Genomic DNA, 11514 nt, shown 5'->3' on the forward strand with positions numbered 1-11514 from the left:
AAGAAGGTGGGTGCGGAATGACTTCCCAATTCAACTCTTGTACAGCGTGTTTTTTCAGTGTAGAAAGCGGGCAGGGGTTACAGTGGAGTGCACAGATTCACGCAGCTTTGCTGGTCAGCAGCGACCGGGCTGCACTTTGGGGGAAGCAATCTGCAGTACACCACACCGTCGCTGTTCTACTAGATGGATTCCCATTTCAGTTCCCGAAATACCTCTATAACACTTGCATATTGTTCAAACCTACCAGTAACAAATCTAGCAGTCGCCTCTCAAATGCTTCGGTGTCTTCCTTTAATCCAAACTGGTATGGATCCCAAACACTGGAGAAATACTCAAGAATAGGTTACACCAACGTCCTAAAAGCAACCTCTTTTACGGGTGAACTACAGTGTCCTAAAATTCTCCCAATACAGTGAAGTCGACCATTCGTCTTCCGCTGCAAAACACCGAGCGAGGTGGAGCAGATGACTCGCATTCGGGAGGACGACAGTTCAAACCCGCCTCCGGTCATCCTGATTTAGGTTTTCCGTGATTCCCCCAAATCGCTTAAGGCAAATGCCGGGATAGTTCCTTTGAAAGGACACGGCTCACTTCCTTCCCCATCATTCCCTAATCCGACTGGGTCGATGACCTCGCTTTTGGCCTCCTCCCCCGATACAACCAATCAGCCAACCTACCTACCAAATAACTCACACTCTCTTTCAATTTCATATCGCTTTGCAGCGTTACGCCCAGACATTTAAACGACGTAACAGTATCAAACAGGAAACTGCTAACATTCTATCCGAATATTAAGGATTTGTTTTTTTCTTTTTGCGCACGCATCAGCGTTAACTTACATTTTTCTACACTTAAAGCTAGCTGCCATTTATCACACGAACTAGAAAATTTATGTAAGTAATCTAGTATCATCCTCGTCATTAAATGTCTACACCTTACCGTATACCACAGCATCATCAGCAAACAACCGCAGATTGCTGCCCACCCCGTTCCCCAAATAATTTTTGTGTATAGAGAGTAATAGCGGTCCTACCACACTTCAGTGGGGCACTCCTCACCTGAAGAAACCCTTGTCTCTGATGAACACTCGCCGTAGAGGACAACATACTGGGTTCCGTAGCTTAACAAGTCCTCGACCCACTCGTACATCCGTAAACCTACTCGATATGCTCCTACGATTTGTACACAGAGTTACTGTTATGTTTGGACTCAGCCATGACAATCTGTTCCTTACGTTCGCACAGAGACACCACTTTTCATCACCAGTAACGAATAATTAGCGTTGTTAACAAGCCAACTGATAACGAGCAAGCAGAGATGAAAGTAGGGCCACCCGTTGACTTTTGTGATTTTGGCTCAGAGCGCGAGGTCCCCTATTTTTTAACTTTCGCCATCGGATGAAAATGTCGTACGATGGTGGAATGACCGCAGTTCATCACATTTGCCATTTCTCCAGTACAGTGACGATGATTGTGGATTTACGCGTCTAAACGATCTTCATGAAACGCTGAAGGTCCTCCTGGACGTGGAGGGTAATGCTGAAACGATCCCCCTTAAAACGAGAAAACCACTTGGCATTGTCCCATATACTGGCTGCCTCCGCTGCTGTTACTCGTCTATTGAACTCAAACACAAGAATATGTCGAAAATGTTCCGCTTTCTCCACTTGGCATTCCATTTTCTAGTGTCCATAGGTCCACTCGCTATATCCAAATAACAATATGACAGTATGTAAACTCAAACAGCAACAGTAAACTAGAAATAAATACTGAAAATCGATAAAAAAGAATAGCAACCGGAATACCAAAATCGAAAACAAAACGCTACGTACTTATTCATGAAACTATGTATTCTTGGAAAAATGTCGTCGTTAGACGTAATAAAAACTGCATATATTTCAGTTTGTGTGTGTGTTTTGTATTTATGTCGCTCAGCGTGTGTGTGTGTGTGTGTGTGTGTGTGTGTGTGTGTGTATGTGTGTGTGTGTGTGTGTGTGTGTGTGTGTTGATGCTGGTATAAGGGTGTCTGTGTACGATCGTGAGTGTGCATTGAATACATGACTGGCGAATACCGATTGTAGTCTGTTATGCCGTAGAAATGCTTCCGAGAGGCAGAGCATGAATACATAAAATGTAACGATGACCTACGTTTCATCGTGAGTCATGTTTCTTGTTAATATACAGTCTACAGCAATCGAACTTACTCAGCTGCCGTCAGTGTCAGGTGGAAGTGATGCAGAAAATTTTAAAAGCCCATAGTAAATAAACGGAAAGAAATGGAACACCCAAAAGGTTTAATTTTTTGATTATGTCTCCACCACAACTAGGCGCTAGTACTGAATCGAGAAACAGAGTATCAGTATGAATCACAATAAAAACAAAGTGGCCACAGAGGCGAAAACGCAAAGTAAATAAGAGCATCGTAAATTTACGACCACTGAAATGAGCGTAGAATTAAGGTGATGATGCTGTTTGGATAAAACCGTAAATACGTACTTCCAATCGTGGCCAGACACTCCCAGGTTCGATAACTGCCGACAGAGAGGATTTGCCCAACACATATCTGAGCGGGCCGTCGCCTTGCCAACTGGAGCATATAGCAGTAACTGCTTATCGTTTTATCAATCCTGGCCATAAGGCATTTCGACCTCTCAGAGACTTTCTTCGTACTGCCAATGTCGCACCAACAAAATTGTCATCGTAAATGTCTAGAAGAATTTGCTCAAAATGGTACGCTGCACCACAGAAAGACTTTATTGTCGTGCAGCGCTTGTGACAATTATGTCGTGTCAACTTGCCTCATACAGGCTTCAGGTGAAAGATGTACGACTTTGTGAGTACATGTAGCTCATCAGCAACGGTTAGTGGAAAAACTTTTATTAGCACGCTTACAGAGTGTGCAGAGGAACGACTGTTATGTCGTTATCGGCAACGATAGGTCTTTCGGCGCTGAATGGACGTCTGAAATCGCAGGTAAATTGCCTAAAAAGTAACCTTCAAAGCTACAACACTCTTACGGGGAACTGAGGTCGATTGGGAGCGTATAAAAAAATCTGTGGAAGTTGTGGAAGATCGCGAAGGTCGTATCAGTTTCGGAGACGACAAATGTCCCGCCAGCGCGGACAAATGTTGCAGACGTGTGGCTGAGGCTCGCTTACCGCCAGGGCCGTAACCCATGCCGACATCAGCCGCCGATGTGGCGCAGGCAGCGAGCCATGCCGGCCGCCCGGCGCGGACGCGATGTGACGCGTGGCGGGGCGCGTAGCTGGCGTGGCGAAGTGAAGCGGGCACTGTGCGCCGTCGGAAGCCGGCGGCGGCAGAGGCGGGCCGAGACTGCGGGCGGCGGCGGCGGCGCGGCCCGGCGGAGCCGAGGCGGGCGGCGCACACTGCGCATGCGCCGGCGCGAGGACCGTCGGCCGGCCCGCGACGTCTGGCCGCGGCCGAGGTCGGGAGCGGCGGCGGGCGCTGCCGGAGGACCCGGCCACGGAACTCACCACTGCAGTCCGCTCAAAATCAGTTGCAACTTTGGCCAGCTCGGTACGGAGTGAGTGGAGGTCTGTGTGTGCATAGCACGCTGGCAGGCCTACTCGAAGTTTGCCGGATTGCGTGAATAGCAAGCCGACCGATCTGCAGCCTTACTCAAACGATTCTGAAGGAGCTACTCGGTAATAAACGCTGACTCCCACACATCTTATAGTTTAATTCGTCAGCTCCGTTATGAACTGCCTATCGTTTCGTTAATGATCACTTTTATTATAATGTTCCCGTATTAGCTAAACTACTAAAAGAAATTCTTAATCTTTGCAGTGAATAACAGGAGCCACTATAAATTCGCGTTTGTGCTTCTTAGGCTATACACTGAAGAATCAAAGAAACTGGTACACCTGCTTAATATCCTACAGGGTCCCGTCGAGCACGCAGAAGTGTCGAATCAGGATGTGGCATGGGCTCGTCTAATGTCTGAAGTAGTGCTGGTGGGAACTGACAGCGTGAATCCTGCAGGGCTGTCCATAAATACGTAAAACTACGAGGGGGTGGAAATCTCTTCTGAACACCACTTGGCAACGCACCCCAGATATGCTGAATAACATCTGTCTCTGGAGTTCGGTGACCATTGGAAGTGTTTAAACTCAGAAGAGTGTTCCTGGAAACACTGTGCTGCTGGAATAGCCCAACTCCGTCAGAAAGAAGGATGGACACGAATGGATGGAGGTGATCAGACAGGATGCTTACGTACATGTCACCTTTCAGAGTTGTATCTAGACGTATTGTGATTTTGTGGGTTTTATTTTATCAAGGTGCGCAATGAACTGATCCGACAAGTACCCTTTGGCTCCTGCGAGAAACAATTTCCACCTCACGCTACTACAGAAGTCATACAGACACTCCTAATGTATCAACAAGAACTGCTTGAAAAACATTCAGCAACAAATATCTTCTGGAGTCGTCTGCTGTAAGGAAAAGACACAAAAATATTCTATGTTCTTACGTAACTAGTGGAATACTTGGGTACTGGAGCATTGCTAGTTAGTGCAAGAAAAACATTAAACGAACGTAAAATATTATTTACTGTAAAAAAATTCTGAGAAATCAAGTGAAACTTCTTTTATAAAATAATAAATTTCCAGGTTCTTTTTGGAACAGTAGAAGGCCTCTTATGGATAGGAATGCTATTATTTTACAAAGTATAGAAAGGTTCTTTTTTCCCTTTCCTTTAAGAATGTTATTTACAAGGCAGATTGGCTGAGAACTGTGCCTACACAACTTGGATAACTTTTTTAGATACGGCCAAGGCTGTCGCATGAGAAATGTAATGGAGTGTACTGTTATGGACGAAAGATGGGGCTCGCATATGCTGTAGCGCACAATACCGTGAGCTGCGACGACTGCTGCCTGTGTCGCTTGCTGATCACATACAACACAACTATCTCTTTCTATCTGCACTGACCTACGCCAATCAAACTCTCTCTATGCCTTGATGAAGTCAAGGACTCCTACCCAGCCCTAGTCTAACTATTGGCATGGTACACCGGTCAGATAACCAGTCCACCATGATGCCACTTAGTATTCACTCGCTGGCGTCTAACTAGTACTCTGTCCGTGTTCACACAGCACAGTAAGTGTGGCAGCCAACACAGTGATCAACGCTTAATCGTGGGCAATTCAATATAGAGTGTCACTCCCATTTGCTAACGACAGAGGTGCTCTCCCAGTGAATTAATGAGGAGAGACTTTGTTCCTCACTGTTTGTGTACACGTGCGAGCACACCCGGTCTCGTTACGTGTTCCCGCTCCAAGAGCGACAACATAACGGCCCCTTTTTCTGGAAAAACTGCAAGGCTATATCATTCGCTGTCTTCCCTCACTCCTCTGGCTCTTTCCGTCAGAAATATTCCGCCTAGCAGCGTTGCTCTTTTAAATGGGAGAATGACGTTTCGTTTAAGTCGACCAACGTGGAAATATGTAGGATCTCCGTTAGGCGTATACTGACCTCCTGTGAGAACTCTGTAACTACGAAGTCGGACCGTCAACAAATGTGTCTTTTGGGCGCTCCCACACGATATAGCGGAAATTGCTTTTAAGTCGAACATGAGGGTTGTTAACCCTTCGCTCTGGCAAAAGCTGTCCCCTCTCTCAGTGTTCGCTCCTGCCGAAGTAGGTGTGTGTTGACTCACCCCTCTGAACGGATTGGCCTCCCAGTGGGCTGGTTCCCTCTTTAGAACGAAAATTCCTGTGGCCATCATGCTGTGTATGCCAGCCTCGACTTTTTCAACCTCGGTGTGCACTTGCGATTTACTTATTAGATTTGCATATCACTTACATGAATTCATACAAAATTGACTCTACATTACCGAGTTTGGTTTCGAATGAAGCATCTTGATGTGCAGAACACGATTGTGAGGACGGAATATGTAACAAATGTGTTGTGTTGGTAGAAGAGCCAACACTGTGTTACTAGTGGGGGCCGAAAGGCACACATTTAAGCTCACCCAGGGTGGCGTGAAGAGGGAAGAACTATACTGACGTGAGGTCCGGAACATGACAAGGAATGAGAATTCAGAAAGCAGACATAATTAGTTTGATACTTAACTTTAATCCATTAATGATGAACGTCGCTCTTCACGGTACACGATTCACAAGATTATCTGTTCAGATTATAGTAACTGAAAATGGTGCCTTGCTAGGTCGTAGCAAATGACGTAGCTGAAGGGTAAGCTAAACTGTCGTCTCGGCTAATGAGAACAGATCTAGACAATGAACCATCGCTAGCAAAGTCGGCTGTACAACTGGGGCGATTGCTAGGGAGTCTCTCTAGACTAGACCCGCCGTGTGGCGGCGCTCGGTCTGCAATCAATGACAGTGGCGACACGCGGGTCTGATGTATACTATCGGACCGCGGCCGATTTAAAGGCTACCACCTAGCAAGTGTGGTGTCTGGCGGTGACACCAGAAAATGAAGGTCAAGAGACCACGCCACCTTACAGTCTCAGAGGTTCCACATCACTCCAATGGCACATGCCCCACACCAGTAGAGAACCTTCACAAGCTTCAACACTTCCCCGCTGACATGGAGGGTCCATGGATTCATGAGGTTGTCTCCATACCTGTATACGTCCATTCGCTTGATACAGTTTGAAAGCAGACTCGTCCGACCAGGCAACATGTTTCCAGTCATCAACAGTCTAATCCCAATGTCGACAGGCCCAGGAGAGGGGTACATCTTGATGTCGTGCAGTCATCAAGGGTGCACGACTGGGCCTTCGGCTCCGGAAGCCCATACCGATTATGTTCAGTTGAATGCTTTGCACTCTGACACTTGTTGACGGTCCAGCATTGAAATCTGCAGCAATTTGCGGAAGGGTAGCACTTCTGTAATGTAGAGCGATTCTTTTCAGTCGTCGTTGGTCAGTCACAGGGATATCGGAGATTTGATGTTTTACCGGATTCCTCATATTCACGTTACACTCGTGAGATGCTCGCACGGGAAAATGCCCACATAATCGCTACCTCGGAAATGCTGTGTCCCATCGGTCTTGTGCCAACTATAACACCACGTTCAAATTGACTTAAATCTTGATAACCTGCCATTTTAGCACCAGTAACTGATCGAACCGTGTCGTTTGCCACGGTTCCTGTTTGTCCCTCGGTTTACTCCTGGTTGGAGTTTCCGCGCTTTCCTACAGGGCGTTGCGGAGGAGCCGCTGCTAGCGCGCCCGCTGGGAGGAGGCGCTGTGTGGCGTGCCCAGGGCGGAGGAGGAAGTTGAGGCGAGTGTTTGGCCCTGAACGACCGTTTTGCAGCGGGACGCTCTGTCCCTCTATGTCAAGTCTGGATGGGTCTTAAACCCCGGGGCGTGAGGACACAAGAGGCCGTAAATCTGCGGACAACGTTTGGTTTCCGTTCATGGGCTGGGGAAGCTATGAAGTCCGTCTGCGGCTGCTGGTAACCACCAGAAGGTGGTGTCGTCACTGAAAGTAAGATTTTTCTTCTAGTTAGTGCAACGGTCGTCGTCTGGTGGGGTCAATCTCCCGGTGTTGTGGGAACCATTAATAACTGTGTGGCAACGTTTCTCTGCTTCGACTGTGCAGTCGGAAATTGCCTTGACTGTGTGTTACTGCCCCCTTGCATGATCGTGAATTTGAACGCCATGCTGACTTACGGCGCGCGTCGTAAAGACACAAAAAAATGACAAATTTTTGGCTGTGGACCTTCTGCAAGCCGCTGTTTTCCAACGGACAGCGTAGGTCACTGTTTGGATAAGCAAGCAGTAAAATGTTAAATAACCCTGTAGAGTCTGGCGGAGAGATAGAGCCAATTAATTTTATCGATGTCTGAAATGCGAGATTATGTTAATATTCGCCAATATCTGTTGTGTTTCAGTACATAGGCATACTTAACTTAGTGTTGTTATTGTGTATATATTCTTGTGTTATAGAGTTTAGGTTCTGTGGCATTTAAGTGCTCTATTGAATCATATTTAAGGTAGTGCTAGTGTTTCTATTTGGTAATCCGCCTAGCCACGACTGATGTCGGTTGCTCGGTCTGTGTGAAATGTGGGCCTATTGTGCAGAGTCCGTTGTTGACTAGCTCCCAAGTCCCGTATAGATACTACGGCGTTAGTTCTGCCGGAATCTCTTTTGTAGAACTTACCAATTCTAGTGAGCACAAATAAAGCTACCTTTGCCTCTCTAATTTTCGTCCGCTGGCCAGCAAGCTTTGGTTAATGATCAAAAATCGCCAACTGGTCTTCCTCCAACCTAGTGGTTCGTATTAGACGAGTTTGCTTTCCAGTTCGGGTAAATGTTTCCTCCTGGTGGAGCCATCCTCTTTCCCGAGCCACGCTGGGGTAAGAGTTGCCCGAGTGTCTATTGCCGCTCAATGTTCCAGGACAAGGAAATAAGAGGTTAATTATCTACTCCACCGTTATGCCCAAGAAAGGCGAATTAGTGTAGTTCTGGATAACCTAAGTATTGTACACTACTAAGATAGTTCTAGGTTCGGAGAAATTGCTGTTGGGTAAAATGTAGCCTTCTGTGTCGGTAATCCGGCGTATTCCACGATACAACATTGCTGTATGACTGAAAGATTTGATTTTGATACATTTGCTGAAACGTGACTTAATCACTTGCTATTTATGTTAATTGCTTTAGATGAATCTTCTTTAATTTGTGGTTATAAGTCTTAATGAGTGATCGCCCTTAATTGTGTAACATTTAATGTACGTCTGATTGTCCCCTATGTCACCTACTGACTTCATTCAGAGACTGAAAAGGTGATCCTTGCTCAAGTTTATGGGGCTTTATTAACCGATGGTCTTTATTGTTTATGGTCTTAAAAGTATTTAATAAAAAGGAATAATTTTAGATTCCTGTTGTTTATTAAGTAATTCTTAACCTATATAGCAGATATTACGAGTGCAAATATTCTCTCATTGTTACACTTGTTTGTTGTGTGGTTTACACTGATGGGTGTGACAATAAATGCGAAATCTAAAGTGAAGCATTGGGGCTAATTAATCCTTTCCCTTATCATTACTTTTAAAGATAACTGATTCTTTGACACTTGTTACTGAAAATGGATGGTTGAATAGTTTATTGATTGACCCCGTGGAAAGAGTATATCACTGATACAACAACTGCGCCAGACACTTGTTGTCTTATGAGGTGCTGCCGACTGCAGCGCAGTATTCTGCCTGTTTACATACCTCTCTATTTCAGTACGCATATCTATACCAGTTCCTTGGCGCTTCAGTGTATATTCCTGCGTATAAAATTTAGATGAGATATTGAATTAGTCTCAGAAGGATAACGCTATCTCTCTCCAATATCGAGAAAATGGAAAGTACGTGAAGGGCTCCGTCACAAACACATGCGCCAGTGAAAAAGCCAGAACGAAATATTCATAGATGCCTGGTATTTCATTAACGGTTTGGAATACTAAAACAAGATTTTGACAAATAATAGCACATGTAGAGGACAGTATTTTTCCATTTGATTAATATGTGAAACTTCCGTATCTACCGCGATATTCGAACACCTACAGTTTTTTAAACGAAATAATGTAATTTTAGGGCGCACCAGTAGTTAGTGAAACGAGAACCGCTGTGGGCTTTGCAAAAGCATAAATGTGGAAGTTACACCTTTATTTTTATACTGAGAATGGGCTTTTGAAGAAGTATTGACCTGTCACATTTTCATCTGTATTAGAATGTTTGTGAGATGAATAATATTGACCTTTCCTGTGTTTTAACAAAAAATGCAGACTTTAACACGGCAACAAGAGAAATGCGTTAGACAAAATTCGTTGCAGTCCATCGTGAATCCATGTCTCCTCAATTACCTTCTTGGTATGGCCGACAACTCGAACTCCAGCCCTCTGGTGTAACATTTGCAATGGCTTCTTTTGTCAGCATATCAACCTCACTGAGCGTAAATTATTTGTTGCTTCATGCCACTTTTTTGTCACCTAGGCCCCGTATATTCTCAGTCGGATTTAAATTATTGTGATAAGGAGGAAGCTCACTTAAATCACGTCGTATTGTTCAGGCTGTTTGTCGAACTGGTAGCGTGGCGTTCTTGGCTTGTACAGCACTACGAGTTCCGTTAACTTTGCCTTATACACACTATTGTATGTATTGTATTGTATTGTATGTGAACTGGGAACCCAGAAACGATGGAGAGGCTCTGTCCCCGCCGCAGCCGCAACGACCCCACGACGACCACCGCAGACCACTTCGCCACGTCTCACACCAGACAAGTGTAACCCCTATGTTTGCGTGGTAGAGTAATGGTGGTGTATGCGTACGTGGAGAACTTATTTGCGCAGCAATCGTCGACATAGTGCACCTCAGGTGGAATAAGGGGAACCAGCCCGCATTCGCCGAGGCAGATGGAAAACCGCCTAAAAACGATCGACAGACTGGCCGGTTCACCGGACCTAGACACAAGTACGCCGAGGGGATTCCTGCCGGGGACCAGGCGCTCCTTCCCACTCCGGAAAGCCATATGTTAGATCGCTCGGCTAACCGGGCTGGCTTTATACACACTAAGTTAAACTTTATCGAATGGAATGTTTCTTTGCGCAGAGCAGAGGTTATCCGCTTTACGCTACTACATTGTGGAGCTTTATCCATCACAACGGAGTGGAGTGTCTCACTATCCATTTCTATTGTCGCATACGGAGGAATATTTATTGCGAATCGCGTGTTCAGACATGCTGCTCCATTTTTATTACTGCAATGCCAACACAAAACATTGCTCACACCTGAAGACTGCAGAACACTTGACCGCCAGAAACCTTTTTTTTTTTTTTCCTTTGTCATCAGTCTACTGACTGGTTTGATGTGGCCCGCCACGAATTCCTTTCCTGTGCTAACCTCTTCATATAAGAGTAGCACTTGCAACCTACATCCTCAATTATTTGCTTGACGTATTCCAATCTCTGTCTTCCCCTGCAGTTTTTGCCCTCTACAGGTCCCTCTAGTACCATGGAAGTCATTCCCTCATGTCTTAGCAGATGTCCTATCATCCTGTCCCTTCTCCTCAGCAGTGTTTTCCACATATTCCTTTCCTCTCCGATTCTGCGTAGAACCTCCTCATTCCTTACCTTATCAGTCTACCTAATTTTCAACATTCGTCTATAGCACCACATCTCAAATGCTTCGATGCTCTTCTGTTCCAGTTTTCCCACAGTCCATGTTTCACTACCATACAATGCTGTACTCCAGACGTACATCCTCAGAAATTTCTTCCTCAAATTAAGGCCGGTATTTGATATTAGTAGACCTCTCTTGGCCATAAATGCCTTTTTTGCCATAGCCAGTCTGCTTTTGATGTCCTCCTTGCTCCGTCCGTCATTGGTTATTTTACTGCCTAGGTAGCAGAATTCCTTAACTTCATTGACTTCGTGACCATCAATCCTGATGTTAAGTTTCTCGCTGTTCTCATTTCTACTACTTCTCATTACCTTCGTCTTTCTCCGATTTACTCTCAAACCATACTGTGTATTCATTAGACT

The 11514-nt window shown here is 45.4% G+C and overlaps 1 protein-coding gene across 1 annotated transcript in view; it reads right to left on the reverse strand.

Moving 5' to 3' along the window:
- Positions 1–3308, reverse strand: part of LOC126484260 (zwei Ig domain protein zig-8-like) — a 442308-nt gene extending 439000 nt beyond the window's left edge. Inside the window, exon 1 of the mRNA XM_050107679.1 lies at positions 3158–3308. The gene's annotated coding sequence lies outside the window, so the exon portion shown is untranslated. The remainder of the gene's footprint in view (positions 1–3157) is intronic.
- Positions 3309–11514: the final 8206 nt, after the last annotated feature.

The sequence above is a fragment of the Schistocerca serialis genome, chromosome 6 (assembly GCF_023864345.2).
Source record: "Schistocerca serialis cubense isolate TAMUIC-IGC-003099 chromosome 6, iqSchSeri2.2, whole genome shotgun sequence".
NCBI classification, from domain to species: Eukaryota; Metazoa; Arthropoda; class Insecta; order Orthoptera; family Acrididae; genus Schistocerca; species Schistocerca serialis.